Source organism: Heptranchias perlo, chromosome 14, assembly GCF_035084215.1.
Source record: "Heptranchias perlo isolate sHepPer1 chromosome 14, sHepPer1.hap1, whole genome shotgun sequence".
Taxonomy (NCBI): Eukaryota; Metazoa; Chordata; class Chondrichthyes; order Hexanchiformes; family Hexanchidae; genus Heptranchias; species Heptranchias perlo.
Window position 1 is genome coordinate 30,257,375 of NC_090338.1, and position 23,547 is coordinate 30,280,921.

Consider the following 23,547-nt stretch of genomic DNA (forward strand, 5'->3'; position numbering starts at 1 on the left):
AAGCACATCCCCCAGTCTGCACTGAAACATATCACAAAATTGCCAAAAAAATCATCCCACCTCCTCCTTTGAACATCATCGTGGCAAAAATAAAATATGGCTCTTTCATTGTGATGTAAACAGTTCCGGTCATTTGGGCTGGTATTGTCCCTCAAAAGAGGGACATGGTAATCTCAATTGTGGTGGCAGTGGGTAAACTACAACTGGCTAGTTAAGGAGAAAATACCAACTAGGGCTCCCATTCTGCTGTCCAGTGAATCCTGCTGGAAAGGGCATGTACGTGGACAATAACAACAACTTGCACCTTTAACGTACAAAAATGTCCCAAGGCACTTCAGAGAGTTGTGAGGAAAGAAATGGAAGCTGGGCCAAAGAAGGAACTATTAGGAGGGGTGACCAAAAGCTTGGTCAAAAAGATGGGTTTGGTCACCCCTCCTAATATTTCCTTCTTTGGTCCAGCATCCATGATGAGAAAACTATCACTAGCTTAGATTAAGCCTCTGCAAACTCTTGAGAATGGCTAAAAATTGCAACATAGAATATGAGAACGTTGTACCAGAACGGCAAAATGTAATAGGATAGAAAAAATAAACATAAATATTTTAGGTGTGGTGAAGGGAGAAGGGGCAAACAAGAGGTTGGAGTCACAAGAATAGCGAGTTTTGGAGGGGGTGCGGATTTAGCACTGGAGGAGGTTACAGAGACAGGAGCAGGTGACACTGTGAAAGGGATTTAAATACGAGGATGAGAATTTTAAACGTGAAGCACTGGGGAACTGGGAGCCAATGAAGGCCAGCAAGGACAGGGGTAATGGGTAAGCAGGACTTGTGTGATAGGATTCAGGCTGCAGAGCTTTGGATGCTGAACTTTATGGCGGGTGGAGCATGGAAGGCCGGCTAGGGGAACATTAGAATAGTCAAGTTTGGAAATGACAAAGACATGAATGAAGGTTCCAGCAGCAGATGGGCTGAGGGAGAGGTGGAGGCAGACACAGTTATAGAAATGGAAGGAAGCGGTCTTTGTGATGGAAAGGATATGGAGTTGGAAACTCAGATCAGAGTTGACTAGGACATGAGGTTGCGAACAGTTTGGTTCAGCCTGAGACAATGGCTGAGGAGAGGGATGGAGTCAGTGGCGAGGGCCGAAAATACTGGCTTTGTTGTTCCCAGTATTTAGCTGAAGAGATTGCAGCTCATTCAAGACTGGACGTCGGACAAGCAGTCTGACAACAGAGTGGCAGTGGAGGGGTCGAGAGAGGTCGTGGAGAGGCGACATCAGTGTACATGTGGAAGTTGACCCCATGGTTTCGGGTGATGGTACCAAGGGACAACGTGTAGATGAGGAAGAGAAGGGGCTAAGGATGGATCCTTGGGAGACTCTTTGAGGTGACTGTGCATGAGGGGTGGGAAAAGAAGCCCTTGGTAGAGATCCTCTGGCTATGATCAGATAGGCAAGAATGGAAACAGGCGAGAGCAGTCACACTAAACTGGACAACCGAGAAGAGACGTTGGAGGAGGATGGTATAGTCGACCATGTCAAAGGCTGCAGAGAGGCTGAGGAGAGATAACGGCCAGTCGTAGAAAATGTTGTTGGTGACTTTGGTTAGGGATGTTTCAGTGGCGTGGAAGGGGTAGGAAACTGATTGGAGAGATTCAAACAGGGAGTTCTAGGAAAGCTGGAGGCAACAACAAGGTCATCAGGTTATACCATGATTGGGCTTAGCTGTAAGGTCCCAAAATTGACAACACTTAAAATAAAAAGCAACATACTGCAGATGCTGGAAACCTGAAATAAAACAGGAAGTGCTGGAAACACTCAGCAGGTCTCGCAGCATCTGCGAAGAAGTGAAAAAAGTTAGGTTAATGTTTCAGGTGTATGACCTTTTGTCAGAACCAGAAGATATTACAGATGAACAACGTATTGGGAGAAACAAAGCAAGTGAAAAAGGGGCAGAGAAAAAAACATAAATAACCACATACATAAGAGAATAAAAAGGATGATTTGTAAAGTGATTAGGAGATGGTTAAATGAGAGTAGTGATAATGCTACAAAAAGAGAGTATGAGCTACAAAAAGAGAGTATGAAAAGAAACTTGCAAGGGATATCAAAACCAATACGAAGAGCTCTTATAGTTATATTAGGAAAAAGAGGGTGGTCTGGAGCAGTGTTGGCCCCTTAAAAACTGAAAGTGGGGATATTGTCATTGACAATGGGGAAATGGCGGACATGTTGAATAATTACTTTGCGTCAGTATTTACAGTAGAAAAAGAGGATAGCATGCCGGAAATCCCAAGAAAACTAATATTGAATCGGGGACAGGGACTCGATAAAATTAACATAAGTAAAGCAACAGAAATGAAGAAAATAAGAGCACTAAAGAGTGACAAATCCCCAGGACGAGATGGTTTCCATCCCAGGGTTTTAAAGGAAGTAGGTGAGCACATTGCAGATGCCCTAACTATAATCTTTCAAAGTTCTCTAGATTCAGGAACTGATCCTCTAGATTGGAAAATTGCACATGTCACTTCGCTTTTTAAGAAAGGAGAGATAGGGAAAATGGGGAATTATAGACCAGTTAGCCTAACATCTGCTGTGGGGAAATTGCTGGAGTCTATAATTAAGGATAAGGTGACTGAACACCTCGAGAATTTTCAGTTAATCAGAGAGAGCCAGCATGGATTTGTGAAAGGTAGATCGTGCCTGACAAACCTGATTGAATTTTTTGAAGAGGTGACTAAAGTAGTGGACAGGGGAATGTCAATGGATGTTATTTATATAGATTTCCAGAAGGCATTTGATAAGGTCCCACATAAGAGACTGTTAGCTAAGATAGAAGCCCATGGAATCGAGGGAAAAGTACGGACTTGGTTAGGAAATTGGCTGAGCGAAAGGCGACAGAGAGTAGGGATAATGGGTAAGTATTCACATTGGCAGGATGTGACTAGTGGAGTCCCACAGGGATCTGTCTTGGGGCCTCAATTATTCACAATATTTATTAACGACTTAGATGAAGGCATAGAAAGTCTCATATCTAAGTTTGCCGATGACACAAAGATTGGTGGCATTGTAAGCAGTGGAGATGAAGACATAAAATTACAAAGGGATATTGATAGATTAGGTGAATGGGCAAAACTGTGGCAAATGGAATTCAATGTAGACAAATGTGAGGTCATCCACTTTGGATCAAAAAAGGATAGAACAGGGTACTTTCTAAATGGTAAAAAGTTAAAAACAGTGGATGTCCAAAGGGACTTAGGGGTTGAGGTACATAGATTATTGAAGTGTTATGAACAGGTGCAGAAAATAATCAATAAGGCTAATGGAATGCTGGCCTTTATATCTAGAGGACTGGAGTACAAGGGGGCAGAAGTTATGCTGCAGCTATACAAAACCCTGGTTAGACCGCACCTGGAGCACTGTGAGCAGTTCTGGGCACTGCACCTTCGGAAGGACATATTGGCCTTGGAGGGAGTGCAGCGTAGGTTTAATAGAATGATACCCGGACTTCAAGGGTTAAGTTACGAGGCGAGATTACACAAATTGGGGTTGTATTCTCTAGAGTTTAGAAGGGTAAGGGGTGATCTGATCGAAGTTTATACGATATTAAGGGGAACTGATAGGGTGGATAGAGAGAAACTATTTCCGCTGGTTGGGGATTCCAGTAGTAGGGGGCACAGCCTAAAAATTAGAGCCAGACCTTTCAGGAGTGAGATTAGAAAACATTTCTACACACAAAGGGTGGTAGAAGTTTGGAACTCTCTTCTGCAAACGGCAATTGATACTAGCTCAATTGCTAAATTTAAATCTGAGATAGATAGCTTTTTGGCAACCAAAGGTATTAAGGGATATGGGCCAAAGTCAGGTATATGGAGCTGGATCACAGATCAGCCATGATCTTATCAAATGGCGGAGCAAGCAAGAGGGGCTGAATGGCCTACTCCTGTTCCTATGTTCCTATAATAGTGTAAGGCAAAAAGAGGCATGATGAGAGAAATTAGAGACATAAAAGATATATACAAGACCCAGAGGATGTGAAGGATTAAAGCAGAATAGCAGAGGGGGATGGAAGCATGGGAAAACTGGCAAAGTGGAGCAGCCTCCAATGGTCTGGGACTGTGGTGGAAGAAAAAGACAGGTAGATACCAGGGGTTCAGACCACCCTGCTGGCCATGTACCAATACAGGATCCCCATCCCAAGCACCAACCCAGAACCCCACCCCATCCTGGAAGTGCTGGTGCACTCATCCTACATTACCAGCACCTGCTGCTGGAAAAAAATGGGAACTGTGGTTAAGGCCTGAAGTTGTTAAAGTCAATGTTATGGTCAGAGGGCTGCAAAGTGCCATTCCTCGAGCTTGCATTGAACTTTGTTGTAGAATCTCCAACAAGATTCCTTTGACATTCAATGGCATTACCATTGCTGAGTCCCCCACCATCGACATCCTGAGGGTCACCATTGACTAGAAACTCAACTGGGTGAGTCACATAATGCCGTGGGTACTAGAGCAGGTTAAAGGCTGGCAGGTGGCACAGCTTCTGAATCCGCAAAGTCTCTCCATCACCTACTAGGCACAAGTCAGGAGTGTGATAGAATATTCTCCTCTTGCCTGGATGGCTGCAGCTGCAACACTCAAGAAGCTTGATACCATCCTGGACAAAGCAGTCCACTTGATTAGCCTAAACATCCATCTGATCCACCAATGGTGTATTATGGCTGCAGTGTGTTCTATCTTTAGGATACACTGCAGCAACACGCCAAGGATTCTTCAGCAGCACCTCCCAAATCCATGACTTCCATCACCTGGAAGGACAAGGGCAGCACTATCATCTCCATGTTCTCCTCCAAGTGCCATCCTGATTTGAACACATATCGCCGTTCCTTCATCATTGCTGGGTCAGAATCCTGGAACTCCCTACCAAATAGCATTGTGGGAGCTCTTTCACCACAAGGACTGCAGTGGTTCAAGAAAGCGGCCCACCACCATCTTCTCTGGGCAACTAGGGACGGTCAATAAATGCCAGTCTTGCCAGCAATGCCCACATCCCAAGAATGAATTAAAAAAAGGCCAAGGATGGAGAGGACAGAGTAGAAGTGGGACGGAGAATTAAAGTGGCAAGTGACCAGGAGCTCAGTGTCGCACTTGCGGATAGAATTGAGGTGTTCAGCAAAGTGATCACCCAATCTGCATTTGGTCTCCATGATGTAGAGGAGACTGCACTGTGAGCAGCGAGTACAATATACTAGGTTGGAAGAAGTACAAGTAAATTGCTATTTCACCCGGAAGGAATGTTTGAGGCCCTGGACAGTGGTATGGTAGGAGATGAAATTTGAGGCAATCAGGTGCAAGTGTTGCACAGAAATTTGCTTATTAACAGATGCAACACTAAAATATTACAGGCAAAAGGTGAGATAGGTGCAACTTTATATATCTATTAGTGGATCTCCTGTGTGGTTTTGCTCACGGTAAGCCAGATGATAAGCTGTTTTACAAGGATAGCAGCATTATACCATGTAATGCACAATTCTGCTGCCATGGTAATGTTGTGTCCCTTTACTATCAAACAATCTAATTGCTGTTAAGTAATCACAGGGTGAGATCAGTGTTTAATTTTACTTTTGTGAGGGAAACTGATAGAATCTTCTTGCAAATTTCAAAGCAGAATCCTGCCTATCTTTCCTTTTTTAAATAAGTGGACTTCCAAGGTCAGTCAAAAGTTGCAGATAGTTAGCACTTCTGTGTAAAAAGGTATTTTCTGATGTCAAAGAAGTTTGCAAGTGATTGGCTTTCTTTCTCTTTTTTTCAATACCGTTTGAGGTTTAATGCAAAAATTTGTGTATTGACAGGCACGACAGACAAAATATACACCAGATGTACCATTTTTATTGGTATATATGCACTAGTGAATCACCCATGGCACTGTTCACAGTACGTCAGAGGATACAATGTATTATAAGGACAGAAGTATTATATTATGAAAAACACAACATATTATTCTTTGCAAACTTGTAAATGTATATCCCTGTAAGGATGCAAAGTCTAATTGTTGTTAATTAAACACTGAGATTGTGTAGAGGACAATTAAAAATCTGCTACTGTTAGTAAGCATTGAGTGAGTCAATTAAGAGACTGCAGACGTGTTGGCTTCAATATTATGTGTTCCTGGAGAGTTTCTTTATACTTATCTTTAAGAAAGAACTTAATCTTTGAACTATGGCACAAAAAGTTGAGTGTGACACTTTAAGTGTGATGGGCATCAATTGAATGCTACACTTACTGTTTTATAATATTATAGAGGTTTATATAGATATAGATTCTATAATTCATACCAAAAAGTTGTTGACGAAATGTACTCATTGCACAATGATAAAAATAAAACAATATCTGGTAACAGGACCTTACTTGAAATTATGGAACAATGCAACATTTGCACTGACAAGATTATAATTGATCTTAATGCAACTATCAGTTCAGATTGAACATCGAGAGATAAACCTTTTCTACCAATTGAGATATGTTTGCTATGTATTTTCAAGCTGTGGTTTTTTCTGTATATCTGGAATATACCTTAAAAAGTTTGAAAAGGAAATTTTGGGTCAACCTGGAGTTTTGATGATATTATATTATCCTAAAGAGCACGGGACTCTCTTTTTCCAGGCCACAATGCCAGTTAAAAGCAAAGTCCTTGAATACCTTGCACACAATGAAAAGCAGTTTCTATTAGTGCACTTGAACGAAAGAGACGCTGCATCTCAGTTCACTTTGAGGGCGAATGTAACCCTAGGCCCTATACTATATATATATATATATAAACTGAAATGCGTAAAGATCAACTTTTCTACGCTCATGTGAAATATGTTCGTGTTTTTCTCCCATTGCTTATGTTTAAAACAAGGAGAATAAATAGTAAGTAAAACTTTCCGAACTTGTTGAGTTTGGATAATGAAACTGAGAAACTTAATGGATTTCTGTTTTCTCCACTCGATTATGATTGTATTTCCATTGTTATTCTTTACTTTAATGTTCAGCACCGCACATTTCTCGTAGATAATCATAACACCTTCCCCGTATCCACGTTTGTGCATATATATTGCTATTGATTAGTTCATATTTCTGAAATTTAACAATTAGAATAACTCCCCCAAAAGTGGGCAGTTGACCTCACGAATGCACTTGAGTGCAAGGTTGTTGATAACTTACTATCGCTTAAATACACCTTGGAGATTAATGTGGATTGGAACAACAATTATTCCATATCTGTTAATTGCATCTTGCCGTCAATACCTTGCGGTGTAATGTGGGTCAAACCCTAACCGTAAAAAGTAAGGTGTTTTCCTTGCAACACCACTGGACAATTTAAATAAAAATGCAAGCAATCGGAAAATGATAACTGACAAGTGCTGTGTGATAAATAACTGCAAATAAAAAATAAAATATAAATAAAACGCGCATCTTTTTTTTTGCGGCACGAGTCTTTTTAGTTTGCTCTGTGCGTTGCAATATTTAAGTAAAAGACGCCGGTTTTGACGCAGGGAGATCTTGTCTTTTTCAAGAGGCAATTTTAAGTACGTCATTAATATGGCGCCAAAAGATTTTGAAGTATGAGCTATTTCGTTGCTAGGTCCTGTAGTGTACGCCCGTGCCAAAAAAGAAAAAAAAATCGCGTTGTTTTCTGGAGGTAAATTTCCCAAAGTGAGTCTCCTCCTGCGATCCGACCGTCCGGGCTCTTATTTTTTTTTTGCACAACCAAATTAATACTATAACCGGGAAGGGATCGTACTGCAAAAAAAAAACAAGGAGGGAAGATTTTTTAAAAAAAATAAGTAGAAAAAAAACACAAGATGCAGTTTGCAAAAAGGATCGGGGCGAAAGGATAAGAAACGCAACAGGACTGCATTAAAGTGATCTGGAAGGTGGGAATGCGAGCGAGAGAGAGAGAGGGAGGAAAGGAGCTGCAAAGTGTGTGTGTGAGAGAGAGAGCGCCCATTGCATTTCATTGGCAGCCATCTCAGCACTGTGTAACTGCATGTTTTTTTTTACAGAGAGAGAGAGAGAGGGGGGGGGGGCAGAGAGAGAGATTTAAATGTATTAATGTGCATCGGATCGATGTGCGTTTCCTCCTGAGCCGCTTTTAACATATATCAGCACCATCGCATTTATATTACAACACCATCATCACCATCGTAGCCTGAGGACAGTCACCGCAAAAAAAGAGACTAGATCCGAAGCTAACAAGCAAGCAAAAAAAAAAATTGCATGGTAATTATTATTGATCGTTTATAACTAGAAGGCTGAGTAACTGTTTTGGGGAAATCAGATCCGCACCCCACGCGTGCAGAAATCCTTATTTTTTTTTACTTTTTGTGATCAGAAGTGCAAGGCTCAACTTTTTTTCTATTATAGATAATATTATATCGCTTATCTGTATACCAATTACTGCAGTTCAGTACTCAAAAAAATGTTTACATTTTTTGCACCCCTGTGAGCAGAGATTGGGGTGGTGGTGGTGGTGGTGGGGGGGTGCTGTTTGCGTTTTTTGAGAGGGGTTTGTGTGCATATGTAGATCTCACAGGAGAGGAAAAGGGGGGGGGGGTGTATTTTTTTTTTAGAAAATGCATCGTCTTTATTTAGTTGCATAATTTTGAATTTGCGTGATCCGGGGGGTGTTGGGACAGCCGTTTGAAACGTAGGAGCTGATTTTTTTTTTTTGAAAATACGTTTAATAAATTGTGTGTCTCTGTGTACATGTCGGTTTGGTGGTTCCTGAGTTGCAAGCTGCGCTGCTGACTCTAGGGGGCGTGGCTCTTGTTTATCCCGAATTCGCTGCGCTCAGGTTCACCGGGGGGGAGGCGTGGCTCGTCAATTTCATATATCTCCCCCCCCCCCCTCCCTCCCTCCTCTCTCCTCTCCTCTCCTCCCTCCCTCCCTCCCTCCTTCCAGCAACAACACAACCGAAAGGAGAAAAAAAAAGGAAAAAAAGTTGCTGAATTCTACACGCAGGTATAACTTCCAGCTCGTTTTAAAACTATCAATGCAAACTCCAAACTCCTATATTTTTGTTTTACCCCCTCCCCCCCCCCCCCAAAAAAAAAATACTTTTTTTTTACTGCCGACAGTAAGGCCTGGATGCACAACTTTATGACAGATGTACACGTGTTGTGCATGATGCCGTGTGGCAATCACTTGACCTGTAACTGCATCACGCACTCAGTGAAAGCCCACAGATTGGGAGGAACGGGGTTGGAGGGGGGGGGGAAGCAGGAGGAAGAGGAGGGCCGTTGACCTATATTAACCCTTCCTATGCCGGCACCTTTTGGGGTGGAAGACTTTCATCATCCGATTTGCAAAATGCGAGCATTAAAACACCAGTTATAAACATTTTTTTTTGTACCAGCACTAAATTCAGTGCAAAGCAAGTTGAAAAATTACTGTCCGATTATTCACATTCAAAATCAAATTGTACTCCAGGAAAAAAAAGTATTCTCGCATTGCAGTGCAACTTTATTTTAAAGTGCCATGCTCAATTTTTTTATTGGGAAAGGAAGATGATATTTCTAACTTGTACACATTTTTAGTAAGGTAAAACAAATGCATTTCATACTATACCACATTATAGGTGGTACCAGAAGCAATTGTAATAGATAGATTAAGGATCGAAAAATCTTAATATTTCCTGTCCTCTGACACCTTGTTTTTAAATCCCTCCATGGCCTCGCCCCTCCCTATCTCTGTAACCTCCTCCAGCCCTACAACCCTCCTAGATCTCTGCACTCCTCCAATTCTGGCCTCTTGCGCATCTCCGATTTTAATAGCTCCACTGTTGGCGCTGTGCATTCAGTTGCCTAGACCCTAAGCTCTGGAATTCCCTCCCTAAACCTCTCCGCCTCGCTACCTCTTTCTCCTCCTTTAAGATGCTCCTTAAAACCTACCTCTTTGACCAAGCTTTTGGTGACTGGTCCTAATATCTCCTTATGTGGTTTGGTTTCAAATTTTGTTTGATATTACTCCTGTGAAGCGCTATGGGACCTTTTACTACGTTAAAGGCGCTATATAAATGCAAGTTGTTGTTGCAGGCTGTGCTTGTAAATAACTTGTGTTTTAAGCCAGTGAATGGGGGTTTGTAAAGACATATAATTGGACTTTTCTTCTATGTTGTCAAAATAAGAACAAAAGAAATAGGAGAAGGTATAGGCCGTACGGCCCTTTGAGCTTGCTCCGCCATTCAGTAACATCATGGCTGATCTACCTCAGCTCCACTTTCCTGCCCTAACCCCAGATCCCTTGATTCCTGTAGTGTCCAAAAATCTATTGATCTCAGTCTTGAATATACTGAACGATTGAGCATCCTCAGCCCTCTGGGGTAGAGAATTCCAAAGATTCACAACCCTCTGAGTAAAGAAATTTTTCCTCATCTCGGTCCTAAATGGCATAGTCTAGAGACTATGATCCCTAGTTCTAGACTCTCCGTCCAGGGGAAACAGTCTCTCAGCATCTACCCTGTCAAGCCCTCTTAAGAATTTTATATGTTTTAATGAGATCACCTCTCATTCTTCCAAACTCCAGAGAATATAGGCCCATTCTACTCAATCTCTCCTCAGAGGACAACCTTCTCATCCCAGGAATCAATCTAGTGAACCTTCGTTGCACCCCCTCTAAGGCAAGTGTATCCTTCCTTAGGTAAGGAGACAAAACTGTACACAGTACTCCAGAGCCCTATATAATTGCAGCAAGACCTTTGCACTCTTATACTCCAACCTCTTTGCAACAAAGGCTAACATATCATTTGCCTTCCTAATTGCTTGATGTACCTGCATGTTAACTTTATGTGATTCGTGTACAAGGACACCCAAATCCCTCTGACTACCAACATTTCTTAGTCTCTCACCTTTTAAAAAAAATATTTTGCTTTTCTATTCTTCCTACCAAAGTGGATAATTTCACATTTCCCCACATTATGCTCCATCTGCCCACTCACTTAACCTGCCTATATCCCTTTGCAGCCTCTTTGCGTCCTCCTCACAGCTTATTTTCCAACCTAGCTTTGTATTGTCAGCAAATTTGGATACATTACACTCGTTCCCCTCAGCTAAGTCATTGGTATATATTGTAAACAGCTTAGGCCCAAGCACTGATCCTTGCAGCACCCCACTAATTACATCGTGCCAATCCAAAAATTACCCGTTTATTCCTACTCTCTTTTCTGTCCATTAACCAATCCTCAATCCATGCTAATATATTACCCCCAATCTCATGACCCCTAATCTTGTGTAACAGCCTCTTGTGTGGCATCTTTTTGAAAGCCTTTTGAAAATCCAAATATACTACATCCACTGGCTCCCCCTTATCTGCCCTGCTAGTTACACCCTCAAAAAACTCTAATAGATTTGTCAAACACGATTTCCCTTTCATAAAACCATGTTGACACTGCCTAATCATATTAGGATTTTCTAAGTGCCCTGTTACTATGTCCTTAATAATAGATTCTAGCATTTTCCCTAATACTGATGTCAGTCTAACTGGTCTATAGTTCCCTGTTTTCTCTCTCCTTCCATTCTTGAATAGCGGGGTTACATTCGCTACCTTCCAATCCATGGGGACCGTTCTAGAATCTGGGGAATTCTGGTAGATGAAAACCAATGCATCCACTATCTCTGCAACCACTCTTAAAACCCTAGGATGTAAGCCATCAGGTCCAGGGGATTTGTCGGCCTTTAGTCCCATTAATTTCTCCAGTACTTTTTCTTTACTAATCTTAATTACTTTAAGTTCCTCACTCTCATTCGACCCTTGGTTTCCCCACTATTTCTGGTATGTTTTTTGTGTCTTCTACTGTGAAGGTTTTAGGATTTGTATAAATGTGTCAAAATTTAAATTTTTTTTTACAAAGTATTTAAATGTGGAGAGGGAAATATGACAGTTGTACTGTGGTTCCCCCTCCCCCTTTCTTTGAGCATCTCTTGGCTTTGCATCACTTTGCACACCGGTGTTCTTGTGGTTTGTGTATTGTGTTCCTCCCTTGCTTCATTGCTTTGGTGAAGGGCAAAGGCTTTTGTTTTTTTTTTCTAAGCTGTGATCACATATATGAGTTAAGAGGAAGAGGAAGCTCTAGAGGTCAATATTATGCCTGAGCTTACTCCTAGATGTGACACAGGTTAACAATGAATTGTCCATAATAATCAGTTACTTTATCCTTTGCAAAGCCTTGTATTTGTCTATGAGCAGCAAGCCAAAAGGGGCATTTCCTTGGAGTACTTGCAGTCGTTGGTCTATTTTGAAATCGATTGCAATGGAGAGATGGCGTGAAGATAATGCATGAAGTGACATGGTAGCATAATGTGCAGGAGCACTGAAGTTGCAATTTTGATGTTCCCACACCGCTGATTTTCTGAACTCAGCTATATTGTTGTGGGGAGATGCTGTGATAGGCAATCTGCCATTGGAGGGAGAGGGAAAATCAAAGGCCTAGAAATTTCTTGGTGCGGCGCCTGATTTTTGGGCGCTAAATGGGCAACCTAAGCCTACAATATGGTGGACAGGAAGTCCACATTTATTACATGTCAGAAGTGCACTGCTCGCCATATTAGTATAGGCAAAGAAAGTGGGGTCCATGCCTGAAACAGGCGGTAAGTCCTTTGCATATGCAAATAAGGAGGCTAACGCCCATTTGGGGCTCCCTGCACCGGGCCGGCTACGTTCAGGAAAATCAGGTCTACTTGCGGCCTAACCAACAGTCCTTAAGGGTGCCACCAAAAAGGTAAGTTTAAAAAAAATACTTACCTGAATGTGGAGCCGATGGAACAGAAGCAGGAGTGCTTCTCCCAGTTCCACATTCAAACTACGGGGCACTACCAGCCCCCACTTACCCTCCCCCCCACCCCAATCGTGACCTCCCCCACCCCCATCATGACCTCCACCTCCCTCCCAATCGCCCTCCAATTCCGACTGCCCCCCTCCTGATCGTTTCCCTTTAAGGAGTTACCAAAGACCGCTGCCGGCGAGCTGCCTGGGGACGCACAGTAGGTGTCCACAGTTTGCCAATGTCATAAATGAGGCCCGAAACCCAATATCGGATGCGTGTTAGGCCTACCTGTTCAAGTGTAAGGATTGATTCCTGTACCCAGTTTGCGAAGGCATACCGAAGCAAGCTAATTTCTATCCCATAGTTGTTCCTGGGTGGCTTTTGCACGCGTCCTAATGATGGGTTTCAGACTGGTATTGTTGGAAGCCAGGTAGCGTATTGACCACCTGTTCTTGTGTCCACAATTAGTTTTGACCTGAGGAGACCAGGTTAGGAAAAATTCAACAATAAAGACCATTTACCTTCAAATAAAAACAGTCTGTGATTGGTCTGAAAGCAAACTAATTGAACTTGCACAACTGTGAGGAAGCAGGTGGATTTTAAGCAAATCTTGCTCGGCATGCATCACCCTGGGTGTCCATTCTACAATCAATGGATGAATTGAGTGCTGCCAGAGAAGCCTGTAGGTAGGATTATTCTCAAACTAATTGTTAAAGCAGGTAGCTGGGTCTAATTGGAATAAACTTGCCATATTATTGACCCCTATAATTAATAGCAGATTTTGACTGGACATTCGCAGTTTAATAAATCCTTTTATGTGCAATGGATTAAGACAGACAAAAAAAATGATATTTAAAAATGACTTTAAAAAATTTGCTCTTGGGTTGAGGGTGATACTGGTAAGGCCACATTTATTGCCCATCCCTTGTTGTTATTCCTAGTGGCCCTGAGAAGCCTTCTCCTTGAACCACTGCAGTCCTTGTGGTGTTGGTATCCCCACAATGGCGTTAGGTAGGGAATTTCAGGATATTGACCCAGTGACAATGAAGGAACGGCACTATATGTCCAAGTTAGGAGCGTGTGTGACCTGGAGGGAACTTGGAGGTGATGATGCTCCTACAACATTGCTGCTCTTGTCCTTCTTTGTGGCAGAGCTTGCAGGGGAGGGATGTACTATTGAAGTAATCTTGGTGAGCTGGTGCAGTGCATCCTATAGATCGTACATACTGCATACAGCCACAGTGTGCCGGTGGTGGAAGTGTGGATATTGAGTCCACGGGAAGGAACACCAATCAAACAAACTGCTCTGTCCTGGATGGTGCCAAGCTTCTTGAGTGTTGTTGTAGCTGCACCCTTCCAGGCGACTGGTGAATATTCCATCACACTGCGGACTTGAGCCTTGTAGATCATGGAGAAGTTTAGAGGGGTTAGAAGATGAATTATTTGTTGCAGACTACCTAGCTTCGGCCCTGATTTTTTTAGTTAGTGTTGATAAGGGAAGTGGTGACCCCCAAGAGGTTGATAGTGGAGGACACAGTGATGGTGGTGCCGTTAAAGGTCAGGGGGAAGTGGTTGGACTTTTTTGTTGGAGGTGGTCTTTGCCTGGCACTTGTGTGGTGTGAATGTTGCCTGGCACTTGCCAGCTCAAGCCTGGATGTTGTCCAGGTCCTGCTGTAGGCTGGCATTGGATGCGTAGTTATTGGAGGAGTTGTGAATGGTGATGAACATTGTGAAATCATCAAAGAATAATTCCACTCCTGCCCTTATGATGGAAAGTCTTTGATGAAGCATCTGAAAATGGTTGGGCCGAGGGCACTGCCCTGAGTAATTCTTGTAGCAATATCATGTAGCAATGGGGCTGCATTGATTGGCATCTGACAACCATGACCATCTTCCTTTGTGTCAGGTATGTCTCAAGCCACTGCAGGGTTTTACTCTTGACCCTCATTGACTTCAGTTTTGCTAAGGCTCCTTGATGATATACTCAGTGGAATGCTTCCTTGATGTTCAGAGGTTACTCTTACCTCTCCTCTGACATTCAGCTCTTGTGTCAGTGTTTCATTCAAGACTGTAATGAGGTCTGGAACTGAGTGGTTCTGGCAGAACCCAGACTGTGCACCGTTAAGCAACTGATTGGTGAGTAGGTGTCACTTGATGGCACTATTGATTACTTCTTCCATCACGTTGCTGTTGATTGGAAATAACAACAGAAAATGCTGGAAATACTCAGCAAGTCAGGCAGCATCTGTGGAGAAAGAGCGTTAACGTTTCATGTCGATAACCTTTCGTCAGAACTGAAATATTAGAATCATAGAAAATTTATGGCGCAGAAGGAGGCCATTCGGCCCATCATGTCTTCGCCGGCCGAAAATGAGTCACCCAGCCTAATCCCATTTTCCAGAACTTGGTTTGTAGCTTTGTAGGTTACGGCACTTCAAGTGCATATCCAAGTGCTTTTTAAATGAGTGGAGGGTTTCTGCCTCTACCATCCTTTCGGGCAGTGAGTTCCAGAACCCCACCATCCTCTGGGTGTAAAATGTTTTCCTCAGCTCCCCTCTAATCCTTCTACCAATCACTTGAAATCTATGCCCCCTGGTTATTGACCTCTCTGCTAGGGGAAATAGATCCTTCCTATCCACTCTATCTAGGCCCTTTATAATTTTGTACACCTCAATTAAATCACCCCTCAACCACCTCTGTTCCAAAGAAAACAACCCCAGCCCATCCAATCTTTCTTCATAGCCAAAATTCTCCAGTCCTGGCAACATCCTTGTAAATCTCCTCTGTACCCTCTCTCATGCAATTACGTTCTTCCTGTGATGTGGTGACCGGAACTGTATGCAGTACTCAAGCTGTGGCCTGACTAGTGTTTTATACAGTTAAAGAACATAAGAACAAAAGAAATAGGAGCAGGAGTAGGCCAATCGGCCCTTCGAGCCTGCTCCGCCATTTAATAAGATCATGGCTGATCTGATCCTAACCTCAAATCTAACCTCAGTTCTAGCATAACTTTCTTGCTCTTATATTCTCTGCCTCGACTAATAAAGGAAAGTATCCCGTATGCATTCTTAACCACCTTATCCACCAGTCCTGCTACCTTTAGGGATCTGTGAACATGCACTCCAAGGTCCCTCATATCCTCCCATTTATTGTGTATTCCCTTGCCTTGTTTGCCCTCCCCAAGTGCATTACCTCACGCTTTTCCGGATTGAATTCTATTTGCCACTTTTCTGCCCATCTGACCAGTCCATTGATATCTTCCTGCAGTCTACAGCTTTCCTCCTCACTATCAACCACACGGCCAATTTTTGTATCATCTGCAAACTTCTAAATCATGCCCCCTACATTTAAGTCCAAATCATTAATATATACCACAAAAAGCAAGGGACCTAGTACTGAGCCCTGTGGAACCCCACTGGAAACAGCCTTCCAGTCACAAAAACACCCATCGACCATTACCCTTTGCTTCCTGCCACTGAGCCAATTTTGGATTCAATTTGCCACTTTCTCTTGGATCCCATGGGCTTGTACTTTTTTGACCGGTCTGCCATGCGGGACCTTGTCAAAAGCCTTGCTAAAATCCATGTAGACTTCATCATTTGCACTACCCTCATCGACCCTCCTAGTTACCTCCTCAAAAAATTCAGTCAAGTTAGTCAGACACGACCTTCCCTCAACAAATCCATGCTGACTATCCTTGATTAATCCGTTCCTTCCTAAGTGACGGTTTATCCTGTCCCTCAGAATTGTTTCCAATAATTTGCCCACCACCAAGGTTAGACTGACTGGCCTGAAATTTTTAAATAACAGTACCCAATGTTAGCAGTCCTCCAATTCTCCGGCACCACGCCTTTATCCAGTGAGGATTGGAAAATGATGGTCAGAGCCTCTGCTATTTCCTCCCTTGCTTCTTTTAACAGCCTTGGATACATTTCATCCGGGCCTTGGGATTTATCTACTTTCAAAGATGCTAATCCCCTTAATAATTCCTCTCTCACCACATTTATCCCATCCAATATTTCACACTCCCCCTCCTTAACTACAATGTCTGTATCGTCCTTCTCTTTTGTGAAGACAGACGCAAAGTATTCACTAAGAACCATACCCACATCTTCTGCCTCCACACATAGGTTACCTTTTTGGTCTTTAATAGGCCCTTCTCTTTCCTTAGTTATACTCTTGCTCTTAACGTATTTATAAAACATCTTTGGATTTTCCTTGATTTTACTTGCCAATATTTTTTCATGCCCTCTCTTTGCTTTCCTAATTTCCTTTTTAGTTTCACCCCTGCACTTTCTATACTCCTCTAGGCTTTCTGCAGTATTGAGCTCTCAGTGTCTGATATAAACTAATACGTTAATTCTGTTTCTTTCTGCACAGATGCTGCCTGACTTGCTGAGTATTTCCAGCATTTTCTGTTTTTATTTCAGATTTCCAGCATCTGCAGTTTTTTGCTTTTGATTTGCTGTTGATTGGAGAAGGCTGATAGAGTGGTAATTGGTTGGGTTATATTTGTTCTGCTTTTTGTAGATAGGATATACCTGGGGGATTTTCCACATTGTCAGTTAGATGCCAGTGTCATACCTGTACTGGAACAGCTTGGCTAGGTGAGCAGCTAACTCTTGTGCTCAGGTCATCAGCACTACTGTACCTAGGTGGTGTACAAAATGATGGACATGTGTCAAAACATGCATTGCTAGTATTTCTTTAGAGTTCAATTAACATAAATCTTTTGTAAACTTAATTTCATGCTTTCTTACCTCTGCTTACAAAGATTCAAGTGCTGGGAGGGAATGCACATTGTTCCTAATAATGTATTTTTCCTGTCAAACTTACTGCTGAGTTTAAAGGACTCATTAATAGATGCTGACACAACAAATCCATAATAAGAACAGTTGTGGATCTTGGATAAACACTCTCATAAGAATCTCAGTCAGTTAGGAAATTCTACTAAAATTTAATTGAGTCCCCACCCCCACATTACAACACTACTATGCAAGAGAGAAAAATTTAGACTTTGAATTAATTTGCGTGTATTATGACAGCGCTACAATTTTTACTCTATTTGAATTGCCTGCAGGTGGATTTTACCACACCTGTATATAAGAGATTTCCTCTACGTACTAAATGTAGGGAAATTGTAAATGTTCACATAAAAAGCTAGTTTACAATTTTGCCGCATCAAGCCCACAGGAAATTTCTGCTCAACGTGCCTTAAAACCCAACCTCATAGCACCCCCACACCCCACCTTGCGTCAGGGTGACATTTCCATTTCCTCATCAAACATCCTTATTGCCTATTTGAGCGATATTGTCAATTAGTGATGAACTATGGGCAGTTTTGTGCTGTGGACTCATACACACAGGAATCGAGGTTATGACTGCCCCAAACTCAGGTTTGGATTTGATTGCATACGCACAGGTGAAAAAACTTTGTTCAGCTCACTGCGCTACCCACACTACCACTTTTTATAAACACAATAAGTAAAACAGAAACATTACAGATGTTCTTTCAATGTCACAAAAGACCATCCCAAAATTGCTTGTATCTGTTGCTTGGACTTGTACTTTTTTCACACCTGGGTTTTGAATGAAGGCAATGTGGTAACATTTCTGTTCATGTTTAGCTGTTTTAACACCCTTGGAAGCATCTGATTGGTTGGAAATGCTGTTACAATTCGCAATACAAGATGTAGCTACTGGGCAAATAATCTGGGAAAAGAGACAAATTCTTTGAAAAGACCAGAAGATTGTATCACCAGGTGAGCACTCCCTAGCTTACTGTATCTGATTATTAACCGTAGTTCTTACTGTACAGCACCTGAGGAATGATTCTCTTCCTGTTCAAATATTAGGTTGGATCGATACCTCTGGAAGATTGCATTATTAAATTCAGATTTATTTTATTACATCTATTCTTGATTTTATTTGCTTGCTGTCCTTGTGGCTTTTTTGTGGCACTCAGCAACCTTTTCAAGATACTGGTGTGCCTTTGGACCCAGTTGTAAGGAGTTTGTGTGAGAGTCCCCACAGAGCGACTCTCCCTCCTTCACTTCTGGGAGGTGCTTGGCCTCTGCTTGGTTCCATGGCTGAGATTGGTAACACACTGTGAGCGGAATTGCAGGTGTGAACCAGCGTTCTGCTGCCCCAAAGTCCAGTGTGTTTTGTAGCAGTGCCATACTGAACTCAAACTTTAAAAAGAAATACTGCAAGCTTCTAGCCAGAGAGTTTCAGACAGAAGATGTGTGTCATCTGTAATTTCTTGATGATAGAGCCTTCAAAATGTTAAGTTACAAAGTCTGCAAAGTTTTTCTTTAAATTCAGGGTTTGATGAAATCTTATGTTTTGGAATTTTAACCCTAGCACATTGTGTTACATGAAAGTGCATTCTTGGCTCTATAACAAATGCACAACTGAGCAGGTAAAAACCCACAATGTTGGTGCTGTATCACCTATTAATCCGCTCAATATACATGTAATTACTATAAACCGGCACGATGGGCCAAATGGCCTCCTTCTGTGCTGTATCATTCTATGATTCTAAACAATGCTCAGTGCATCAATCCAGCTGTGGAGTACGCAAATTGCAGGATTGATGAAGAGAGTAAGGTGAAGAGAGGTTGCTTTATGATCTTGCACTATGGATTATTGTGAACAGCATGAGGGAATGGAAAAATGCCTTCTATGGACCAGAAGGGTAAACCACCACTAAACAGAAGGTGCAGCAGGTGAGGGAAGCAATCATGTACAAGTTCAACTAGGTCTTTACAACCTGCCATGCTTGGATGGATTTATGGAAGAAGGTGTCCAGTTTGAAGGAAATTGCTCAGGTAAGCAATAAGAATCACTATCACATCTATCACACTGCTAGATATGGAAATGAGTGTCAATTATTTCACATTGCTATATATGGGCAAGAGTGTATATAACATTGGTAGAAATGCTATCCAAGGTGGGTGTTGGTGTCAGTCATGTTTGCCTGAATTGTTCCATACAAGAGTATTGTTAAATCAAATTTAGTCAGTTCGTTGTTGTAAGTTCAGCATAAAAAAGAGGTAACTAGGCGGAACTATTACAACAGGCCAGAAAAGGGAGACCTGCTTACTAGTATTATTACACAGATAGAATTAACTGCACAAAGAACGGAATCTCCTTTTCCATCTTCAACCAGCATGTTTTTTTTTTCATTTCATTTTATTGGACCTGGCAGTTTTATACACTGTTGTGCAGCATTTCCTCTTTCTCTAAGATTACATCTCAAGCAATGCCTACTGTTTTTTTTTGCAGAAGAAGATGGCATTCAACAGTCACTACTGTGTGAGGATTGGTGGTGTCACAAAGCAAACAGAACATTTTACCCACTTAGAGGACGTCATTATGGAAATCCTAGGGTGGGTGATGGTGTAGGGTCTGGGAGATACTGAAGTCTGTGCAGATGACACATGGTTTGTGCAATGATAATCACATGTACTTTCTGTGGCGATGATTTTCACTTGCATCAGGTTCAGAGCATTGTTTGTGTTTTGCCATGAAACATGTACTGTCATTGCAAGAACAGCATGCGTAGCAATGCCCACACGCTCTTCTTGTGGCTCTTTCTATAGAAAGACCACAGGCCCAGGGGGAGCAAGCTGGTATTGCAGGATCACCAGACACACTTCTGCACTCTGCATCACACACATCCATTGAAGCAGACACTTTGGAGGGCATCGGTGAGTTTGGAAGAGGGAACACAGGGTGAGTCACTGCTTATGGCTTATGAGGAAGAGATTGAGGTTTTTGGTTGATTGGTTATGAAGGACTGGATGTTGCTGTGCGGACCACTGATAAAACTGAGGAACCTTCACAAGCCTAAGCTGGTGAGCAACTTACTTTTTTAATTGAACTAGAAGATGAAAGCTGGACTGGATAGAGTTGCAAATTCCACCATCCATTTGGGCAGAGTTGTGTAGCCATGTTTGCAGATTGCAGTTGAGCATTATACAGCATTATTGACATCTGCAGGGGAGGGTGAGCATCTCTTATCAATTCAGGCTCTGATGATACTGAGATCTGTTGGCCAAGATGTAATAATGACTTGTTTTGGCGCGCTTATTAACACACTAGGGATTCAGAGACCTTGTGCAGCGCAACTGTCTCTGCTTCTAGAGGTCTGTAGTTGCACTCAAGGCTTGACCTCTGGTAGCAGCATAAGTGGAAAACCACAAGAAGAGATGGGTGGCTCGCAAGTCACTGCAAGTGACAGGAGAAGCACCCCAGAAAATGCAGGCCCACACAGCCGGAACCTGGCAACAGGAAGGATGGTTTGGAGGTAGGCAGCAAGTGGAATCGCAAACAGCTTCTCATGAATCTTTCACACCTACTCCTTCCAATAGAGTATCGCACCGGAAGCAATATATGAGAAAGAACATGGTGCACTAGTACACGATGAATAATGGGACAGCACAGCACACTTGCACTCACGTTAATGAAAGTAAATGTTGAACACAGTAAAGTTTGCAATCAGTACCTTTCAGAGTACAATTAATGTAAAAATAAAGCTGAATTGTTTGATATATAAGAAAAGCACATAGCAATTTTAAGGAAAGCTAGCTGATCTCCTGTGGCATTGCTTACAGTGAGGCTGAGGATTGCCTACAAAACAACAATGAATGTCCTTCAAAAGTACTTCATTAGCTGTGAAGCACTTAAGGACATCCTGAGGTCGTGAAAGGTGCTATATAAATGTAAGTTCTTTCTTACTTGATTTTTTACAACAGTTGGGGTGTTTATGCCACAAAGGGGATAACATCAGGGCCATGACTTGCGGTAACTGAATACATTGAATTCTGTTTATATTATATGGCATTATAGGATTTTTACTGGTGCTTTGGGCATTAAATTCACAACTACATTATTATGTGAAAAACATAGATAAGTGGCCTTTTTTATATATATTTTAATGTACATGTGTATTTAACTTTTATTCCTTACCCATTTTCAAAGCTGAGGAAAAACAACCAGATGCTATTAAGATGCACCAATTGAAGGTAAGTATGTGTTAGTTAGGATTACTAGGGTGTGGGGTTTAGCTGCTCAGATGGCAGTCTTAGGCTCGGTAGCACAGGGGATGATTCTGGGATTTGGTAGAACTAAGGAATGGTCCTGAGGTTTAGCAGGACTGGGGTGACATCTGTTCATGCTAACATAAAATTGACTAGACTTTAACACACACTTAACGTGTGTGCTAACTCTAAGGCACAGAACAAATTAAACACAATCTGATTTAGTGGTGTCTATTCCGCTAAGCCACTAAAGAGTTGTTGTGCAGCCTATCAAAGCCCATTTAGTTGAAGACGCCGGACACAGCTCCAGGGTAGATGGTGGAATTGTATAAGCAGAGATAAAACAAAGTGAGTACAGTATTCAAAAAATAGTTGACGTGTTAGGTCAGCTGTTCTGAGTTCATATGGCCAGTGTGGTGCCTCACCCGCTGGCTGCGTTTATCTGGAAATTGTGGCCCTGTAAGGAATTAGAAACATAGAAAATATGAGCAGGAGTAGGCCATTCAGTCCTTTGAGCCTGCTCCGCCATTCAATATGATCATGGCTGATCCTCTATCTCAATACCATATTCCCGCTCTCTCCCCATACCCCTTGATGCTTTTTGTGTCTAGAAATCTATCTAGCTCCTTCTTAAATATATTCAGAGATTTGGCCTCCACAGCCTTCTGTGATAGAGAATTCCACAGGTCCACCACCCTCTGAGTAAAGAAATTTCTCCTCATCTCAGTCCTAAACATCCTACCCTGTATCCTGAGACTGTGACTCCTCGTTCTGGACCCCCTAGCCAGGGGAAACATACTCCCTGCATCCAGTCTGTCTAGCCCTGTCAGAATTTTATATGTTTCAATGAGATCCCCTCTCATTCTACTAAATTCGGATGAATACAGGCTGAGTCGACCCAATCTCTCTTCATATGACAGTCCTGCCATCCTAGGAATCAGTCTGGTGAACCTTCGCTGCACTCCCTCTATGGCAAGTATATCCTTTCTTAGGTAAGGAGACCCACTCGTCACTGCCTGCCACCCCAAAAAAGACTAATTTATTCCTACTCTCTGTTTCCTGTCTGTTAACCAATTTTCAATCCATGCCAGTATATTACCACCAATCCCATGTGCTTTAATTTTGCACACTAACCTCTTATGTGGGACTTTATCCAAATAAACCACATCCACTGGTTCTCCCTTATCTATTCTACCAGTTACATCCTCAAAAAACTCCAGTAGGTTTGTCAAACACAATTTCCCTTTCATAAATCCATGTTGACTTTGTCTAGTCCCGTTGATATTTTCTAAGATTCCTGTTATCACATCCTTTATAATAGACTCTAGCATTTTCCCTACTACTGATGTTAGGCTAACTGGTCTGAAGTTCCCTGTTTTCTCTCCCTCCTGTTAAATACTGGGGTTACATTTGCCACCCTCCAATCTGCAGGAACTGTTCCATAATCTATAATTAGAAACAAAAGAGCAGAAATTCATCTTTGGCAGTGGTGCAAAACGGACAGTATGGTGTTGTCTGCCCGTTATACTTTCCGCTTAATATTCAGTTCCACTGACTTCAGTAGAACTGAATATTACCTGGGGCGTAGAACGGTCGGCTCATGTGATAACGCCCGGTTAGCACTATCACCTAAAATGAATTTCTACCCCAAAATATATAAAATTAAAGTTAAACTAGCAAAGATAGAGAATGCAGGGAAGAAAGG

At 42.1% G+C, this 23,547-nt stretch overlaps 1 protein-coding gene across 8 annotated transcripts in view; it reads left to right on the forward strand.

The window, feature by feature from the left end:
- Positions 1-7,587: 7,587 nt before the first annotated feature.
- The window catches only part of jade2 (jade family PHD finger 2), a 167,347-nt gene continuing 151,387 nt past the window's right edge, over positions 7,588-23,547 (forward strand). For 2 of the 8 annotated variants that reach the window (XM_067996194.1, XM_067996200.1), the window contains exons 1-2: positions 7,601-8,258; positions 18,426-18,560. The gene's annotated coding sequence lies outside the window, so the exon portion shown is untranslated. Of the gene's footprint in view, positions 8,259-8,928; positions 9,000-18,425; positions 18,561-20,085; positions 20,190-23,547 lie in introns of those variants that run through there. The other 6 variants (XM_067996196.1, XM_067996197.1, XM_067996201.1 and 3 more) reach the window with 6 other exon arrangements.